The sequence below is a fragment of the Pongo pygmaeus genome, chromosome 2, assembly GCF_028885625.2.
Source record: "Pongo pygmaeus isolate AG05252 chromosome 2, NHGRI_mPonPyg2-v2.0_pri, whole genome shotgun sequence".
Taxonomy (NCBI): domain Eukaryota; kingdom Metazoa; phylum Chordata; class Mammalia; order Primates; family Hominidae; genus Pongo; species Pongo pygmaeus.
The window spans coordinates 35,333,252-35,353,773 of record NC_085930.1 but is presented as its reverse complement, the minus strand read 5'-3'; the positions used below and the strand labels follow the sequence as shown (position 1 = coordinate 35,353,773).

Below are 20,522 nucleotides of genomic sequence, written 5' to 3'. Positions count from 1 at the left end.
AATACATTTTATAAGGGTATACCTGTCATAGATGGTGATTCCTCTAATAGATGTGGGCAAAGTCCATTGAAAACATTCTAGAAAGAATTCACCACTCTAGATGCCATTAAGAACATGTGTGATTCAGGGGAGGAAGTCAAAATATCCACATCATCAGGAGTTTGGAAGAAATTGATTCCAACCCTCCTGAGTGATTTTATGGGGTCCAAGACTTCAGTGGAGAAAGTTAACTGTAGATGTGATAGAGATTACAAGAAAATGGAATTCGAAGTGGGGCCTGAAAATGTGACTGAATTTTTGCAATCTCATGACGAAACTTCAATGGATAAGGAGTAGCTTCTTAATGAGCAAAGACGGGGGTTTCTGGAGATAGAATCTTACTCCCGGTGAAGTTGCTATAAATGTTCGTAAGATGACAAGAAAAGATTTAGAATATTGCATGAACTTAGTTGATAAAGCAGCAGCAGGGTTACAGATGACTGACTCCAATTTTGAAAGAAGTTCTACTGTGGGTAACATGCTATCAAATAGCATCACATGCTACAGATAATTCTTTCATGAAAGGAAGAGTCAGTTGATACCACAAACTTCAATGTCGTCTTATTTTAAGAAATTGCCACCTCCATTCTAACCATCAGCAACCACCACGCCAATCAGTCAGCAGCCACGGACATTGAGGCAAGACCCTCTACCAGCTAAAAGATTATGACTCGCTGAAGGTTAAGGTGATAGTCAGCATTTTTTAGCAATATTTTAAATTAAGGATGGTATATTGGTATTTTTAGACATAATGCTATTGCCCACTTACTAGACTACAGCATAGTGTAAACACAACTTTTACATGCACCAGGAAACAAAAAAAAATTTATGTGACTCACTTTACTGTGGTGGTCTGGTACCAACCCCACAATATCTCTGAGGTATACCTGTATAAGAGAATGTAACTTAGCTATGTAAATATAATATAGTCTCCCTACTCAAAGAAACTGGGCAAATCAACAAATATAATTTCACCCCGGCACCCTAATTTAGACTCAGTTTGTGCGAGTTATTTCTCATTTTCAATAACACAGAATTGTGAAGCTAAGATAATGGAAAGAAAATTGCTCTAATAGTAACAAAATATCTGTAAACTAAAAAACATTCATTTTGACTGCAGAAGAGACATTTAAATAATTTAACTGCTGTGAGTAAAATTTAAATGGGGCTGTAATTACTCAGATTTTCAACATCCCTTCCTTTATGAAGAGAAAGAACTGCTACTGGTTTCCCCATCACAAATACTTCTATCCTGCCAAATACAAAGATTAGAAATATGTGCCAGCTGTAGGGAGAGTGAGCCTGCAGCAAATTAACAAAATACAGGTGACACTTTTCCCAATCACTCTTTCTTATTAATGTGGTGTCTCGCAAATATGTATTTCATTAACTCTATAAGTATATACAGGAGGAATATATCAGCCTTAGGTGAAAGCTGGAAAACAGCTAATATTTTTCAATTTTGAAAATTCTTCTTCATTGGCTTGTTAGAAAACACTAAAAATAATTTTGAATCAACTCTACAAACACGTGGTCCCAAAGTTACCTGACTAGCTTTCCTACTTTTCTCTGGGACACCTCCCAATAATCTGGAAACCATGAATATCAAACTCCAGGGTCTAGATAGGGAAACAAAGTGAATAATAATAATAACTATTATTATTTTTGAGACAGGGTCTCATTCTGTTGCCCAGGCTGAAGTGCAAAGCCATAATCTCTGCTTACTGTAGCCTCAATAACCTGGGCTCAAGCAATTCTCCCACTTCAGCCTCCTGAGGAGCTGGGACCATAGGCATGTGCTACCACAACTGGCTAATTTTCATACTTTTTGTAGAGGCAGGGTTTTGCCATGTTGCCCAGGCTAATCCCAAACTCCCGATCTCAAGCAATCCACCCACCTCCGCCTCCCAAAGTGCTAGGATTAAAGGCATCAGCCACTACACTTAGCCAAATAATTTTAAATATCATTGTAATGCTTTTTTTCTGATATTTCCACTCTTCTGATCACAAAAAGTTTTTTCCTTAAAATATGCTTTATATGAATGACTATTATCCTGTAGTCTTTATTCCTTATCCTTCCTCTAGCCATTGACATTTTCTTTCCTTTCTTCATGTTAAAGGCAGGTCTGCCTCCCAAATCTTTGCCACATGCAAGCAGCAAAGGATAACTGTTATTTTAATAGCCACTGATTTCTTCATTGTTTAATCTGATCTCTGTTAAATTCAGGTGGCTAACTTAAACCTCAGAAAGTTAAGAATGTGTACATTACTCAGCCTCCCATAGATAGAATTACTGAGGGAATTCACCAAAGCTGATCCAAATCAGGAAAAATGTTTATCATCATCTATCCACAAGTTGGTGGGGTCCAGATATCAGTCTCCCAGATATCAGACATGTCAGGGATAAAACTGGGAGATCCTGAACTACACTCCACTAGCAACAATTTGTAACCTGCAAGATCAATATAAATACCCTTATCTTGTCAGTACATATAACTAGATTTCCAACTCAATTTTCCAAACCTGCTGCTGATACAGAACTGATTGTGATCCATTTTGCTGGTACCTGACCTCTAGCTCTTGCCAACTCCTCCTCCTAGATGATCTATCCACTACTTTCCTCCCCTTAATCAAACACCGCCTTATGGAAACTCGTCATGCAGAATTAAAGGGCCAGAACTGCTTCACTTAAAATAGCACATAAATTATTTGTCCTTCCCAGCATTCCACTCATTTTTGGAGGAAATAAACACTTCCCTCTGATAAATGGCTTTTTCTGTTCTAATACAATTATGTGGCTCCAGTGGTGACTTCCAATTATTATGTTTTTCTATGATCCAGCCATGATGTTCCTACATATCCCATGCCGACCTATTCATAATTACACCATCCCCAAGCCTACAGCATTAGTCAAATAGGTGAACACTTCCTTAAACTGATCCAGTCAGAGACATTTTCCAAGGTTTATTTTGTTTCAATATTTGTTGCACTTGTTTTGTTTGTGGGAGTTTTTGTTTTCAAAAAAATCTCTGGGCAGATCACTTCATCATAAAGCTATGAGGTTTGAGCTCAGGAACCGCCAGCTGACACACTTCTGTTTTGTGTAGCTTAGTGTCAAGAGGTGTTGAAGCCACTAAGGAAAGAAAAAGAGAGAGAGGAGATACTGACTATTGTTGCTGAGGTCCTTAGATATATTATGGCACTTGCCTACCTTAAAAATATATGGAATGATCACCTGTATTACTACAGCAGTGATGGTCATACAATATTCAGTTTGGAGACAAATTGATCATTCCCAATATTCAAATAGGGCTAATACCAGGTACTGTTTGCTTTCAAGTATCAAAATTAGTCCAATTCAAATCATTGGTGTTAGTCATAGAACAATATTTAAATACTTAAAGCCATACTGAAAAAGTATTAAACTTATATATATCATGCCTCAACTAGGGATTAAAAATCCATTGTCAGCTCTGACTCATTCCTAAAATTGTTGTATAATGAGAGTTTCTATATGGTTAATTTATATTATGAGGCAGGCTTACTAATATTATACAAATGAATCCATAGCCAACTTACTCTAAAACACAGTATTTCACCAATTATATCTTAGGCATAATTTAAGCCTTTCACAGTAAACTATGAGTGAGACAAAAAAAAAAAGAGCATTATCTTGCATTTCTCTTTGCTAGTTTCTGTAATAACTATTGCTTAAAACCCCCACAACTAGCAGTCTTTTCAAAATCTTTTGTTAGTGTTTATCATTTTAGATAAACAATACTAACTACCAAAATGTTTGCAAATAAAAGCTTTTTTTGACAGCCTTAATGGCCTTCCCATAGGGATCTATATAAATAGCCAAGAAATTTTATTTTCATTTTATTTGGCATTTGTTTTAATTGTCTACACGTAATACCATGTATACTGAGTACTGCATAAATTCACAGAATCAGAGATGACTTCATGGAGTGAGGGGAATGTTAAATTTGACATTTGCCACGTGGATAGAATCCTGTTAGATATACTTTAGAAATGGCATGGACAAAGATACAAAAGCCAAGTTCAATGAATTGTTAAGCACACGAGGTTGGTTGGAATGGATCAATTTGTTATATATGGACATACTGAAGAAATAAGGCTAAAAAGATGAGCACAATTCAAATTGTGCTGGGAGCAGAATACCAGATGTCAATCATTCTATTAGTCAATCAAAGTCAATCTTCAACACATATCTACTGAGTGTAACCATGTGCCAGGTGTTGTGTTTAACACTGATAATAGAAAGCTAAATATGGTTTCTCACGCTATTAGTAGAATCACAAGTAGCTATCATGTGATGAAGTATACTGAGGACTGGGAAGGTTTTCTGGAGGAACTAGTGACTGAGATGAGTATTGAAAAATGATAACTATTAACCAAGTAAATAAGAGGCAAGATTAGAAGTGAGAGAGATGTGTATAATAATTGAGTATCAGGAAAAGGACAAAAGGAAAGACTCAGAGAGAACATGACATAAAGAGAAGTGCTAATAGTTCCATAAGCTTGAAGTTTAAGTGTAGAAACAAAATTCAAGAGCTACATTTAGAAATTAAATTATTATACACAACTATTAATAGCAAATGAAAACATAAATATCAGCTCACAATATTTTATTATTACAAAAATAGAAATCATTCTGTGAATTTTCTTTATGTAATTATTTTGCATAAACAACACATTTTTCATGATACTCTTGGGCCTAGTTCACAGTCACATTACCACAAATTGTTAATTAACCTAGTTTATGTGGTACATAAGCATCAAGAGAGCAGGATCTTTATCTCTTCTGCTCACTAATATATCTCAAGATCCTGGAACAGTGCCTGGCACAGATAGAGTATTTAGAAAATACTTATTAAATAAAATGGATGATATATTAATATATTATCAGAAGTAATTTTTTTTTACTTAAAAAGTGCATAGAAATAAAAGAAAGCCTATCATTGATTTTCTAAGTTCTGAGATTCATAAGTTTGAACTCTGTGGGAAAATAGTGGTTTCGTATGTCCTTCTGAAATTACCTTTTGGAAATGATTCTAGGGAGCAAAACTCCTTCCCACTCTGATTGTTCCATATTGTCTGGGAAAGACTTCCAACAGAAACACACTGAATAAAAATCTGAATTGCATAAGAGCTCAGCCATCTCTTATCTTTGAACATATTTAAATTAGTCAAATGCTTCCTCTAAAACGTCCTTATGTGGGAGTACTCAACTTCTGATACATTTTGGTTGAGCACTATCAGCTGCTAGACTTTTGCTGCTAGTGATCATTCGTTTTTCATAGGAATACAAGCTTAAAATTTGTAGACGCTCATATATCAAATGTCTGCCATTATCTTAGCCTCAAACTCAACATATTTAAACTCTGAGAGTGGGGAAAATGAAACGATAATTTTGCATTTGTTCCTGAAAAATTAAATTCATCACAATATTTATGATGGGTGATAGAGCTGTACAATGTGTAGAATTGCCAAACAACCAAAGCCTATGGTATACATGGTAAAATTTTCTGAGAAATATAATGAATATATTCAAGACTAAACTATCTGAAAGGTCAAAATAAACTTTGCTGTAGCAAGGATATATCCTTTACAAGAAAAATCAATTTCTGTACTTCTTGTCCTCTTTTCTTTAGTTAACTAAAACACTTCAAGCACTTATTATGAGTAAAGTACTATTCATTTTCTCTTTCTCAAATATAGAAGAAATCCTTTCACAAATAACATGTCAATCAAGGGACACCCCTTTGAAGAATTGGTTGTGATAGCTGTTGTTTTCTATTTATTTTCTTTTTCCTAAATCAGTCAATAGAATCCAACCTATCCTCTGCCTCTATTTAACCTATGATTATATTATACTTGGTTTTTGATGTCCATTTGTTTATAATAACATAACTATGACTTAATACACTCTTTTTTTTTATTTTTGAGAGGGAGTCTCCTCTGTCGCCCAGGCTGGAGTGCAATAGTGCGATCTCAGCTCACTACAACCTCCGCTTCCAGGGTTCAAACGATTCTCCTACCTCAGCCTCCCAAGTAGCTGGAATTACAGGTGCCTGCCACCATGCCAAGCTAATTTTTGTATTTTTAGTAGAGACGGGGTTTCACCATGTTGGCCAGGCTGGTCTCAAACTCCTGACCTCAAGTGATCCGCCCACCTTGGCCTCCCAAAGTGCAGGGATTACAGGCATGAGCCACCACGCTTTTAGATGTAGGATCCATATATATACCTTCTGCACTGAGCCTTAATGGTCTCTAGGTAAGTACATTGATATTTACTGATTAGCTACTATGTGATCCAAACTGGAAAATAGCATTTAATAACTGATTTACAAAGCCTCTGTGCATAGCTCCAAATTTTACAGGTGAGATGAGATAAGACGAAATGAGGAGACGAAATAGGATACCAAATAAACTTCTTTTAATTGGGGGGCAATATTATGTTGTGATCAAACTAGATTGTGTGAGCTTGAATAACTCTTAGACTTACTGTCTGTCTTTGAACAAGTTTTTTAAATCTCTTAGAGTGTCCCAGTATCTCAGCCTTCTCATCTATAAAATGGCCTAATAACAGTAAAGAGTTAATACATTAACCAGCTGATTTAGTCAGTTTAGGCTTTTATAAGAAAATACTATATATTTGGTAATTTATCAACAATATAAATTTATTCTCATAGTTCTGGAGGCTGGGAAGTCCAAGGTCAAGGTATGGCATGTTCAATGCCTGGTAAGAGCTGTTCTGTACTTCCAGGGTGGCATACTGTAGCTGTATACTCCAGAGGAGAGTAAGCTATGTCTTCACATAGCAGAAAGGACAACAGGGCAAAAAGGGACCTATCTCATTCTCCCCAGACCTTTTACAAGTGACTAATCCCATCCATGAGGGTACAGCCCTCATGACCTCATCAACTCCTAAACGCCCCACCTCTTAATACTATCACATTGGCAAATAACTTTTAAGCCATGAATTTTGGAAGACAGTCAAACAATAGCATTTAATCCCTGGACTTCAAAATGCATGTTCTTCTCACATTCAAAATACATTCAAGCCATCCCAACAGCCCCCAAAGTCTTAACTTGTTCCAGCATCAACTCAAAATCTACAGTTCTGAGTCTTATCTAAATCAAATATGGGTGAGATTCAAGGTATACTTCATCCTGAGATGAGTTCTCCTTCTGTGAGCTTATGTAATCAAACAAGTTATGTAATTTGAAAATACAATTGTGGGATAGGCATAGGATAGACATTCTCATTACAGGAAGGGAGAAATAGACAAGAGAAAAGAGGTAACAGGTCCCAAGTAAGTCCGAAACACAGGTCAAACAACATCAAATCTTTAAGCGTGAGAATAATCTTCCATATCTGGCTTTTCATACACACTGGGTCAAGGGTTGGGCCCCCATCGCTTTGGGGGGGCCCCACTTTCACAGCTTTACTGTGGGCACAGCTCACACAGCCACTCTTCAGGAGTTGCAGTCGAGTGCCTGTGGCTGTCCTGAGCTGGTGTTACACTACACACTGGTGGCTCTACAGGTCTAGGGTCTTGGAAGTTGCCCTGTCCCCATGGCTTCACTAAGTACTGTCCTAGTAGGGGCTCTCTGAGGTGGCCTGTCCTATGGCAGCTCTATGCCTGGACCTGGAGGCTATCTGGGACATCATTCGGAATCTGGGTGGATATAGCCATGCTTCCACAGCTTGTACACTCTGTATCCCTGAAGAGTTAGCAGGACATGCCAAGGTTTTCCAGAATCCTCTCTAGAGTGGAGGCCTGAGCCATATCTCAGCCCAGCTAAGCCACAGCTGAGGTGACCAAGGAGCACTACAGAGAGATGCAGGGACTGGAAGCTCAAGGTGGCCCTTCCAAGAAGGTGCATTGCAGCTGCATCCTCCAGAGAAAACCAATAATATGCCCTCACATGGGAGAAGGGAAGAAAGGGGTGAACTCATCCCCTTCAAAGTCTTTTATAAGGTCAGTCACTAATCCTATTCAGGAGGGCTCCTTTCTCATGACTTAATCACATCCTAAAGACCCCACTTCTTAGTACTATTGATATGGACGGAGACAGGTAAATGCTGAGTAGAAGAGGGCAGTTCCCCGGCAAAGGCCCCACCCTCAAGCATGGATAACCACAGCCCTAAATGGGAACAGGCATTCCTGTTTTCACACCCAGAAAGTTGCCTTTTGGCCCACCATGCCCACCTATCCTGTACCCATATAAACCCCAAATCCCCAGCTCCAGGTGAATAGAAAAGCAGAAGAGCGGCAGAAAAGGAGAGAAAAGTAGAAATCTCAGGAGCAGTTCTGCTGGGGACCATTGGCAAATCGGCCGCTGGATGGCCAAACTCCAGGGGAAGATCATCTTACCACTCCATACCCTTTGCAGCGCCCCATCCATCTCACTGAGAGCTAACTCACCACCCAATAAAACCCCTGCATTCACCATCCTTCAAGTTCGTGTGTGACCTGATTTTTCCAGGATGCTGGACAAGAGCTCGGGATACAGACAGCTGTCACATTGGCCCCCTGCCCTTGCAGAAAGGCAGAGGGTCCACTGAGGTGGTTAAGACTTAAGCCATCCATGCACATCAAGGCTAAAAGAGCACACTGTAACACATGCCTACTTGGGATCTGGGAGTCTCAGACTCCTACCACTGGATGCTGCAGTGGGGACAGAGCCCAGGGGTGCTCGCCCCAGCTCCTGTACCTCTTCATCTGCGTGTTCCCCCTCCCATTAGGGGTTTGAGCAGCAGCAGCAACTGAACAGATGAGCCACACCTCTGTCACGTCCAGTGAGGGGGATAATCACATTGGTGATTAAGTTTCAACACATGACTTTGGGGAGACTTTCAAACCATAGCACTTGCTTAGAACATTGCTGCCACATAGGAAGGAATTAATAAGAAGTAGCTACTATTAACAAGGTTATTCCCACTGAAAAACCCCAGAGCTCCTGATTGAACTTTGCTCATAGTACGTAACAAATATTTGGGGAGAAAAACAATCAATCCTTTCTCAGGTGATATAATTATCAGTTACGCAATTCACAATTTTAAATCGATATAATAAAGCAATTGCTCAGAATATGAACAATGGATCTTAGTGGTCAGATCAGACGACAATTTCTTTTAAGGTTCCTGATATTGTATGACCATTGTATGATGAAATAAACAGTATTCTCCACAATAGCCAAATAGTAAATATAATGACAGCTTCAATTCTCAATATAGGATGATGGCATCATACCAGAACCCAATTCAGAAAAGCAATTCAGAAGAAGCAATTTTGCAAAGGGTGCTAATGATCTAGATGACCTGATTTCTGCTGCTTTGGCTTCTTCTAGGAACATAATTTATATTTTCTGTAAAAAGGAGAAGGAGTGCTTGACCTTAAGCAATCCTCCTTGAATATTCCTTCTTTCAAATTATATTTTGAAAAATGAGTGTCAGAATTCCATCTTACTCTTGGCAAAGAAACCTAGTGGGTAAGTATTCTGTATGGCCATATGAGCATAATTTTTTTTTTTAACCAAACAAAACTGTGAAGTAAAATTATTTGGTAGAAACTAGGGTGTCTAATAGAGATAGCTACATAAATATAAAGCCATCCCACCCTTATTCTGTTGTAATAATGACAAGTGTCCCCTATAGAAATGTAAATTAAATACAGCCCAATTCATAGGCAAATTGGAGGTCAAGTGTCCAAGATTCTACTCCATAAACATAAAGTAAGCTTTTTAAAAAAATGAGGTAATTATAAACAGAGAACTGCCTCAGGCAAAATAAACTCTCAGTAGTATATCCATAGAATGCCTGCTTTTGAGCAAAATCACTTTAGATAAACTGCTTATGAAAGAAAACCAAAGTAACCAAATGAGGCAATTTATTTTACAGCTTTGTCTTTTACAAACCTGTTAAAAGCAGGGGAAAGTCTATCAAAGGTAATTGGCTCTGTTTTAAAATCATTTGTGTGTTTTTCCTGAAAAAAAAAAAAGCAGGGTAGATTATTTCTGAACAAATAAAATTCAATCTCATAAAGTTATAATAGACATTTATGTGTCTACTAATCAAAAGGTGGTGTCAGATCACAAAGAAACTCAATTTTAAGAAGGGAGAACAGAATGTATTTTTTACCCCTTTGAAAACTTAACTATTTTATAGAATATCAGAGGACTGGTTCCTATGATCTGTAACTATTGCATCACCCCTAAAGTACAACTTACCATGAGAAGCAATTAAGTCCGCAAGTATAACTGCAGCCAACCTACAACTAAGTGTTGGCTGCAGAGGTAAAGGTTTAAAAAAAAAAAAAATGATTTCATTTTCTGGCAGATGTTCCCATGAGGTGATAAGGAATGCAATGAGAGTAAAAGCTGTCACTAAAGCCTTCCTACTCCTTGGATAAATATTAACGTGAATATTTAAGATTAGACTAGTATTAAACAAGCAGAATCATCTGTTGGGGATATCTGATCAATTGCTCTATACTTCATTTGGAGCAGAAGGCTGCCCTTTGAAGGACATACTTTTTGAAATAACTATACTCTTGAATGGTCAATCAGCTCATTCCTGTTAAGTTAATAAATATAAAACAATTAATAATGATCTGCAAAATCATTTTTCAGTCAGGTAGGGATAGAATGAGTTTTGCTTGGATGCTTTAGTCAGCCAAATATTTTAAGATCAGAATGAGGACGTTAATGGGATCCATTAGAAATTTCTACTGAATTTATGAAAATTTATACCCTTTTATCTTATTTTGTAAAACTATAAAGAGTAAAAGTCTTCACGGCATAATTAGAAATGTAAAATTCCATACTCTCAACTTCTAGTTTTAATGCCAGGTTTAAAATCTCCAATCATATTATCCAAAAATAATTTGTTCTAGCTAAATTTTTGAAGCACTCTGATACATGCAATAAGCATTAAATGTTATAAGGCCATGTTTTAATTTTATTTTTTGCATGATGCTTCGCTAACCTCACTAAAATATTTTGGCCATCTGGTGGTCCTTGTCAAATTAAATATCCATTAAAGTCTTGAAGGAAAGCCTATGTATTGTTCAGTGCTTCATCTCGAACACATTGGCTAACAATAGTAGAGTCTCTATATATCTATCCTTTAGGACCAAAAACTATGATAATGGGATTTATGCTTGTCCTGAACTTTTGGAATTAAGAATTGTTTCAGTGCATATGACATTTGAAGAAAAGAAACTTCATTGTCATGTCACCCAAATAGAGTTTTACATGATCTTCAAACCAATAAAGCAGTCAGAAACCTGTAGGACGTTATACTAAGTGAAATAAGCCAGTCACCAAAGGACAGACACTACATTATTCCACTTCCATAAATAATCTATAATAATCAATATAGCATAGAGCATAATAGTAGTTTCCAGGGCCTGAGACATGAAGGAAATGCGAAGTTGTTTGATGGGTATAAAGTTTCACTTGTGCTAGATAAATATCTTCTAAAGATCTGCTATACAACATAATGTCTATAGTTAACAATAAAGAATTTTGCACCACAAATTTTGTCAAGACAGTAGATCTTATGTTAAGTGTTCTTATCAAAGAAAAGCCAAACATACAAACAAAGGGTCTTAGAGAAACTTTGGGAGATGTTGAATATGCCTATTACCTTGATTGGAATGATGGTATCACAGGTGCTTGCCTATGTTGAAACTCAGAATTGTACATGTTAGACATGTGCAGTCCGTTGTATATCAATCATTTCCCTTACATCTATCCTATAGAATATTTTACAACACCACCAGTATCAATAAAAAATGAACTTGCTGAGAAGTTTCCTATCGATAATAAATATATATGCTTCTCTGAATGTATACCTTACGGTGAAGCAATACTTCCATTCCTGCCCAAAGCGGAGCACTTTCAAACCTGACACCAATCCTGGTACTTAGAATGATACCTCAATAAAGCTGTTTTCCAAAAAAAGAAAAACACTGCTTGCTTCGTTTGACAGCAGATATACTAAAATTGGAAGGGTACTGAGAAGATTAGCATGGTCCCTGTGCAAGGATGACAGGCAAATTCATAAAGCATTACATATAAAAATTTCTTATTTAAAAAAATGTAAAAAGAAAAATGATAATTAACTGGAAAAATTACGACAATTCCATGACCTTTAAAAATTTTTGTCCAAGTATAAAAATTATCTTACTGTTGATTATAAATGTATATTAAATAAACAATTAGTAAAACTAATATATATTTAATATAATTTAAAACGTTATAAAAATGAAAAGTTTTAATGTTTTATTTCTTTGTTTAAAAAAATAGTCCAGCCTGGGCAACATGGTGACACCCCATCTCTACAAAATACAAAAATTAGCTGGGTGTGGTGGCACATACCTCTAGTCCCAGCTACTCAGGAGGCTGAGGTAGGAGCATTGCTTGAGCCCAGGAGGTGAAGGTTGAAGTGAGCCAAGATCATGCCACTGCACTGCAGTCTGGGCAAAAGGGGAAGACCCTGCCTCAAAAAAAAAAAAAAAAAAAAAGGAGTCACCAATAGAGGTGGATACTACTTCTAATTCTAATCATTACTTTAATCATTATTTTTCCTAGCTTCTATCATTTATTTATTTGTCCTGGTAGTACTCTGATATAGAAATGAGCAAGCTTAAAAATAAGAGTACAATAATCTTTTTAAAACTCAATACAATACGCCTTTTAAAAGTGGCGTGGAGTAATAATGCACAGGATGGCTGTCTATAATATAATCTATAAGGCTGCCTTTCTAAATCAATATGTGGGTAACATTTCCCTTACACTATCCTATAGAGTATTTTATACCACCACCAGTACCAATAAAAAACAAACTTGCTGAGAAGTTTCCTATTGATAATAATATATATGCTTCTCTGAATGTATGCCTTACAGTGAAGCAATACTTCTATTCCTGCTCAAATCACAGCACTTTCAAACCTGACACCAATCCTGGTACTTAGAAACCTATAAGTGATTATCTCAGCCATGGGCTACATAAAATAAATTAAGTTTTAAAGATCATAAAAGTAAAAGCATGTGTCTAAACATATGGCATGTTCATTGGCAGTGTGAATGCTCATTATATGAGAAATCTCATCCAGTTTGTCAGGAAACTGAATCAAATATTTCCTACCATGTAAGCCAAAGAGCTCAAAGCAGTCCCCCTAAGGTTTATGGTGAATTCACCTGCTGAAAATACTTACTGTTAAGGATAATACAGAGGTAAGAAGCTAAAACCATAAATGAGGAAAAATAAACATTCTAAAATTAGTATTTATAAGTCCAAACCTCAAATGGTTGCTGTTATCCTACTAGGAAAAAATTGAACAATCCTAGTAATTAGCAGGTTGGATGAAGACTAGAATAAAAATGGTGCCAGGCATTTAGCCACAGAACATCTGTACATCCTCCTATTAATGTTTCTTGGTCATTTTAAAACCATCTTGTTCCACAGCTAGGTCAATCCAGGTGGGAAGAAGCTTGGACTTCTACTTGCCACTTCTAAAATGTTTCCACCCTAGAAGTGATACATCACATTTTCCATTTATATTTTATTAGCCACGTCAAGTCACCTGTGATTATCATCTTCCCACATGTGTGAAGTAGAGCAGAACTGGATATTGTTGCACAGTTTGATGCAATGACTAGATAGGACTTTGAGACAGTGGAATTAGATAAATCCACCTCCTCCCCATAAAAGTACTTAGCTACACCCTTGATTTATAAGAAAGTGGAGTAGCCTCTTTGGGAAAATATTCAAACTATGTCCACAATTGTATATGAACTCAGTGAACTTAAAAAGACTTAAATTGTGTAGGTTGGGAAGGACTCAACTTGTGGTGAGGGACAATGAAAGGGGAATAAAGCACATGGCATGTTTGAGTAAATCTCAACAGTCAGGCCTAAGGACTGGGGGCAAGTGATGGCTCCACAACTAGTTTATGGTTATCTGATAATGAACATGATTTTCTTCTATAATAAAAAAGGTTTTCTTTAAGTCTCCTAGTAGCATAAATTTCTGTGGAGACAAATATCCGTGTTTCCCATCCTTATATCAAGAAGTCTTTAAAGATACTGCCTTCTATAACTTCAGAGCAGTCAATAAGTATTTGCCCTTCCTTATCAAGAATTCAACGAGAGCATCTTATCAGTTCTGATCTAGCATGCTCTCAAATACAGGAAAACATGTTAAAATCCCCTTCAGCTCATGTTCCTTCAAAATAGACACCAAGTTATCTTTATTTTTAATTTATTTATAGTTCTTTTCAAAATTGAAAACTAACAGAATATAATTCTGAAAATAAAATAGAATATTATTTTTCTAAGTGTGGAAACCATGTTAAACTTAAAACACAGTAGAAGACTTATTTTCTCAAACTGCTCTGAAGTTTACGTTACTGTTTTTTCTTTTAAAAGCCAATATAAGAATCCTAAAAGAATTAAAATAATCAAATGAGTAGATAAATATTATAATCCTCTTAGGGGAATTTTATGTCCAGCCTTCTCTGAAATATAATTTCATGAGAAAATAGCTCAAATTCTAACCTACTACAAGAAAGTTGTAGCATAGCTGTTTACATCACAAGAAATCAACCTAATCAGTCTCAAAAGATAAGAAGATTTGTAAATCTCTTAGTTCCTGTTTAAAATTCCATCCCTGATATTTTAATGACCTTGAGTTTTCAAATGCAAAAGATAAAATTAAGCTGTTTGAAACTTCACACAAATAATTAACTAAATAAATAAATAGAATAAACAATAAATGCTAAATTTCTGCATAGTACTGCAGTCTTTAGGGTTGAATCTAAGTTCTCATCTCATAAAATTCAAGTAATGCAAGCAGAAATAAAATTATATCTCCCATGCATGCAATCATAAATAGCATGATAAATATGCTACTGTATTCCTTTTTTTCTCTCTCTCTCTCTTTCTTAAAGACTTAGTTCAGAAAACAGTTGGGAACTGAAACAAATGATAGTGTCTCAGCAGGAAAAAGATGGAGAAAGGAAGAAAGGAAGGAAGATGGTAATAGCTAACAGTCCAGCACAGTGACTGTCAAATGGCCTCATTTATAATTCATTTAAGAAGATCATCTTGATAGCCATACTATGCTGAAACATGTACATTTGTTCTATTTTCCATGATGCTACCACCCTTAAAAATCTTTACTACAGCCTTTAAAATTCTGTCCTTTTAAAAAATATGGTGGAGATCCATAATTTAGTGGTACTTTTACAAAAAGGGTTAATGATTGAACAGCGAAAAACTTCTGTAGATTAAGATGAGAGGGATAGTTCCAGTTTGTGAATATTACTTGTCATTTGTTCTTCCTCAAAATTGTACTACTTTTTTTTTTTATTAAAAGTCATTATAAAAAGTTATTTTCTGTATGTTCAAACTGGAACAAATGGGCTTACATTAAAGCTTATGGGATTTAAGTTAGATACCTGGAAGGAGCTGCTGGCAGAGGAGTCTGTTAAGCCCTGAATTGTAAACTTGGAAAATCTTTTTATCTGCTAGCCTTTAAAAGAAATATAGGGTGGTTTTCTCAACTAAGTTTGTTGAAAGACAGAGAATCTAGGCTAGCTAACATTTCTTGGAACATTTTCGGCACTGATCTTCTCTGATTTGGTGATTATGTAATGAGATCCTCATCATAAATATTTCCTTTAGTGACCTTCCTATATTTTCACCCATCACCACCAGTATTCCCCACCTCTGCCAAGTCTCAGATTTTTTTTTTTTCAAAAACAGCTCCAGTGTAGAAAAGATGACAAATTTCAATTATTCTGATAGGGAATGTATTATATAAGGTATACATATTTTCAATAAGGGAAATTAATGAGATTTTCTATGACTATCAATATTTAGAGACATATAAATTAATAATCTCCAATGATTAAAATAATTGAGGAGCCTCATTCATTTTTTTGTAACTGTAGTTTTTTTTTTATTACTCTTTGCCCCCTTGGCCATCCTATCCATATTTTTTAAATAATATATGTATGAATTGGGAGATTTTGCTTTGCACTTCACAGCAACTGATTTCCAAAGGCACCTGAGTGATTTTGTATACAAACAAAGTTGCTGCCTGTGTATTTCACTTGAGGAATATTTTGGAAAATCTTTTGTAATGCTGAGTTGAGTTGGGCCTATTTAATTTGGTCTGGTCTCAGCTTTCATGAATTTTCTATTTGAGTCAGTGATTTTCAAAGCCCTTTTAGGGCTTTTGTAACCTTCTCATAAAGCTTGGAAAGAAATCTTGTTTGCTAAAGCTTTATATATTACTCTATTTCACACTCAGAGTGCTAAAGATTTTTACCAGGCAGAAAGATCAAACCTATAGTCACTCAGACTACATTTGATTTCAACAAGAAAAGAAATTTTAACTTTTATTTTGTATATGGTTGACTAAGTGTAAATTATCTTTTCCAAAGAGTTCTCAGGTAGCCAGTTGCAATGCAGTTTGTGATGGGATCTTGTATTATTTTTAAATATCCTTTATAATCCTTTAACATGATTAAATGCTTATTTCTGATCTAGGTAAATAAATCTATTCCACAAATTTCTGCTGTAATCTAGAAGTTGGTGATATTTCCTTTTCTTCTAAAATTTGATAAAGCTGACACATCATATTTAAACTCAAAATCTACTCTCTTCTCTCACTCTTGATAAAATACTCATGCCCTCAAATGATATTTCTCAGTTTCTTTTTCATAATCCACAATGAATCTTTTTGTGTACTTCCTATTTAACAAGTTTTCAGCAAACAGATTCAATTCATCATTATTTAAATCCAGTGAGCTGCATTTACACTTATGTGGATTTAACACGCCTGCACTGACTATTCCCAACCTGAATTCTACATCTATCTTTAATTCATTTTTAAACTTCAATTTTTGGTGTCCTTGTCGTAATTCTAAAAGTGAATGCTAGTTTTTGGTGCACTGTTTACATTTAGGTTCGTGCAATTTGTCAGTCGTTGTATTTTTTCATGTGTAAATTTGAACCCAAGCAAATCACAAAGCCTAGATGTCAGCTATAGAATGGTCCCCAAGCAGAAGGGGAAAATAAAGAATGGTGTATCTCTTTCACCTCTTTCTGAAAACCCTGTACGTTGTCATCAAATGCAACTCTTCAGTCTAGAATGTTACTCCTGAGAGCATATAGCCCTGATAATGGTAGGGACAAATTGGACTGGAGAAGCCTAGAAAAGGAAGGGGAGAAGCCAAAGATACTGAGTCTGTTATAACATGCCTCCTTGGCCTCCTTTTCTGCCATGGACTTCAACTGGTATTTCATCAATTAGCCTAAGTACACAGAGGGAAAATATAAATCTGGGCACATCAAAAAATGCAGTCATGGGGATAACTGAGTAATTCCCTGAGTGTCAAATGACTTTAGGCAACAGAGGAAGCTGTTAAAAGTAACTCTGCCCCACATCCTCTCCGAGGTCCTCTAGCTGTGGATGAAGCCTGCACTTAGTGCTACAACATAGTATCAGGTGCATTATGTGTGCTTCTAAATTCCTTAGGACATCAGAAGAATCTTGACTCAATCCTAATCTCTAGTTCGTTAAAATAATTAATCTTTTTATTTATAGCAAACATATTCTGTGAATGTCAAAATAATAAATTGAATCACTGAATGGCTGGTAAAAATTTGAAATAGATTTCATAGTAAATTTTCTATTTGCTTGACCAGGTACTACCTGATGTTTTCAATTAATCAAACAAATTGCATACCTGCAGACACCATTAAAAAACAGAGAGCCTTGAATATTTCCCCAATACCCAATATCTATTAAATAATGCCTATGTGACTTTTGTTTGGTGTAAGAAAGACGAAGGTATCTTGGTTATACCAGATATCTAATAGGAAAGGTTACAAATTTAATTATTTTATGGAACTAATGAACAGATATGTATTCATCTTCAGTTCATCATTTTGGTTTGGGCTACAAATGAAATAAATTTATTGCAACTCTAATTTGAATGGCTAATCTTAGCCAACCCAAAGAATCTGTTCTTTCCCTTAGCATCAGACTGTTAAGAAAAAAAAAAAATTGTTATACCTGAGGCTGACAAACTTTTCCAGTAAAGAACCAGAGAGCACACACTTAACTGTATAGAACACCTGTGGATTCTATCAGTGATGCTGCTCATCTTTTCATCTTCCTTCTTTTCCTCCTCCTCCTTCTTTTCTCAACAACTCTTTAAAAATGTAAAATCCATGCTTAGCTTGCCAGCCGTATGAAAACAAGACTCAGGTCACATTTGTCTTGCCCGTACAGCTAAAGCTTGCTGACCCCTGTATCAGAACATGATTGTTTCTATTCAGCTTGCCTTCCTCCTTAAGAAGCTTATAGATACTTAACTGGAGAAGCTAATACTATTTCTTGTTATCCTAGAGTAAGTAATTTCTCATATTTTGGGACAGCAGGAAAATGCTTTTAACAGTTTTAACTCATGAATATGTCCAGAGGATGAACTGTTCCTTCCTCATCTACCACATAAAACATTCTTACATTACTTCCCTGTTAATTAAGAATTCTATTAAAAACTTTTGTGTTAATTTGATCATTCCATAAAAAGCTTACATACACTGACAAGGGGATTCGCAGACAAAAGGACTATGAAACATATTAGTTTCTAATATCTGATCCTTCACTCAGCACAGTGTAAGGTACTAGACATATTAGAAAAAAATATAACCTAGTTTCTGCTTCAATAGAGTTAATAGATTAGTAGAAAGGACAGGCAAGTAAATAATTTAAATATTTAAGCCAAAGAATTTAAAATTTGAGCAGGACTCAGATGCATTTCCGAGTCACAAATTTCAGAAAATAGAAACAGATAGTTGTCAAAGACCCAGGAAATAGATGTGGCCTGGAGAGATGTATTTGAGACTCATCAGTATATAAATGCGCTGAAAATTTAGGTCTACACAAGACCTTTCAAAAACAGCACAGAGACAAAGAGTGGCTGGAAGAACAGCAGTAAAAGGAATAGAGAAAAACTATTGCAAAGAAATCATGATCCCAGCCTGGCCAACATGGTGAAACCCCGTCTCTACTAAATATACAAAAATTAGCCGGGTGTAGTGGCACGCACCTGTAGTCCCAGCTACTTCGGAAGCTGAGGCAGGAGAATCGGTTGAACCTGGGAGGTGGAACTTGCAGTGAGCCAAGTTCCTGCCACTGCACTCCAGCCTGGGTGACAGAGTGAGACTCTGTCAAAAAAAAAAAAAAAAAAAAAAAGAGAAAGAGAGAAAACATGGTCAACAAATCCAAAGGCTTCAGGGAACTCAGCTAAGATAAGCCTGAAAAGTAGCATTAGAGTTTGCCAATTGGGAGCCATTTAGTGAAAGGACTCAGAGAATTATGTTAGCTGGGAGGCATTGAGAAAGATAGTGATTCTCATATGATAATCAGATCGGAGGTATTTTTCAAAATTAAAGTACCTCTTTCCCAAAGGAAATGTCAAAGTAGATTATGGTAAAGGAAGTGTGTACTTTGAAATAAGGTTTTTGTTTTTCTAATACCTATCCCCCTCACAAGCTGAAAATTAATAGAAAGTGAAAGATTTGAGACAGCAAGGGTATTTTATTTTTCAAGAACAATGGTTTTGTTAGAAAGGAGAATAAAAAATGTTATGAAAAAAAGATGGGGTTTAGGAAGAGCTTGTTTTTGTTGTTGTTTAGGATAGGAAAAGATTGGAGAAAGTTACAGACCAAGAGCTAATACAAGAACAGAAGCTAAAGATGATAGAGAAAAGAGACTGAATGTCTTGACTTGTTCCAGGGGCAGTGAGATATGATAGGACCCAGAGAAAATGTGGGAGAGCAAGTAAAGAGGTTTTCATATAAAAGAAGGCAGTTTGTTAGGCAAGCAAAGTGGCCCAGACACCTCCTTCTTTTCTTTCCTTCCTTCCTTCAGCTCATGATTCCTCAGGGATCTAGAACTAGAAATACCATTTGACCCAGCCATCCCATTACTGGGTATATACCCAAAGGACTGTAAATCATGCTGCTATAAAGACATACGCACACGTATGTTTATTGCGGCACTATTCACAATAGCAAAGACTCGGAACCAAGCCAAATGTCCAACAATCATAGACTGGATTAAGAAAATGTGGCACATATACACCATGGAATACTATGCAGCCATAAAAAATGATGAGTTCATGTCCTTTGTAGGGACATGGATGAAATTGGAAATCATCATTCTCAGTAAACTATCGCAAGAACAGAAAACCAAACACCGCATGTTCTCACTCATAGGTGGGAATTGAACAATGAGAACACACGGACACAGGAAGGGGAACATCACACTCTGGGACTGTTGTGGGGTAGGGGGAGGGGGGCGGGATAGCATTAGGAGATATACCTAATGCTAGATGACCAGTTAATGGGTGCAGCACACCAACAAG

General features: G+C 36.2%; 1 non-coding gene across 1 annotated transcript; it reads left to right on the top strand.

Annotated features, from left to right (window-relative positions):
* The first annotated feature begins 12,048 nt into the window (after positions 1 to 12,048).
* Positions 12,049 to 12,155, top strand: LOC129034334 (U6 spliceosomal RNA). Its single transcript, XR_008501837.1, has one exon. It is a non-coding gene; the product is annotated as a U6 spliceosomal RNA (small nuclear RNA).
* The last annotated feature ends 8,367 nt before the right edge of the window (positions 12,156 to 20,522 follow it).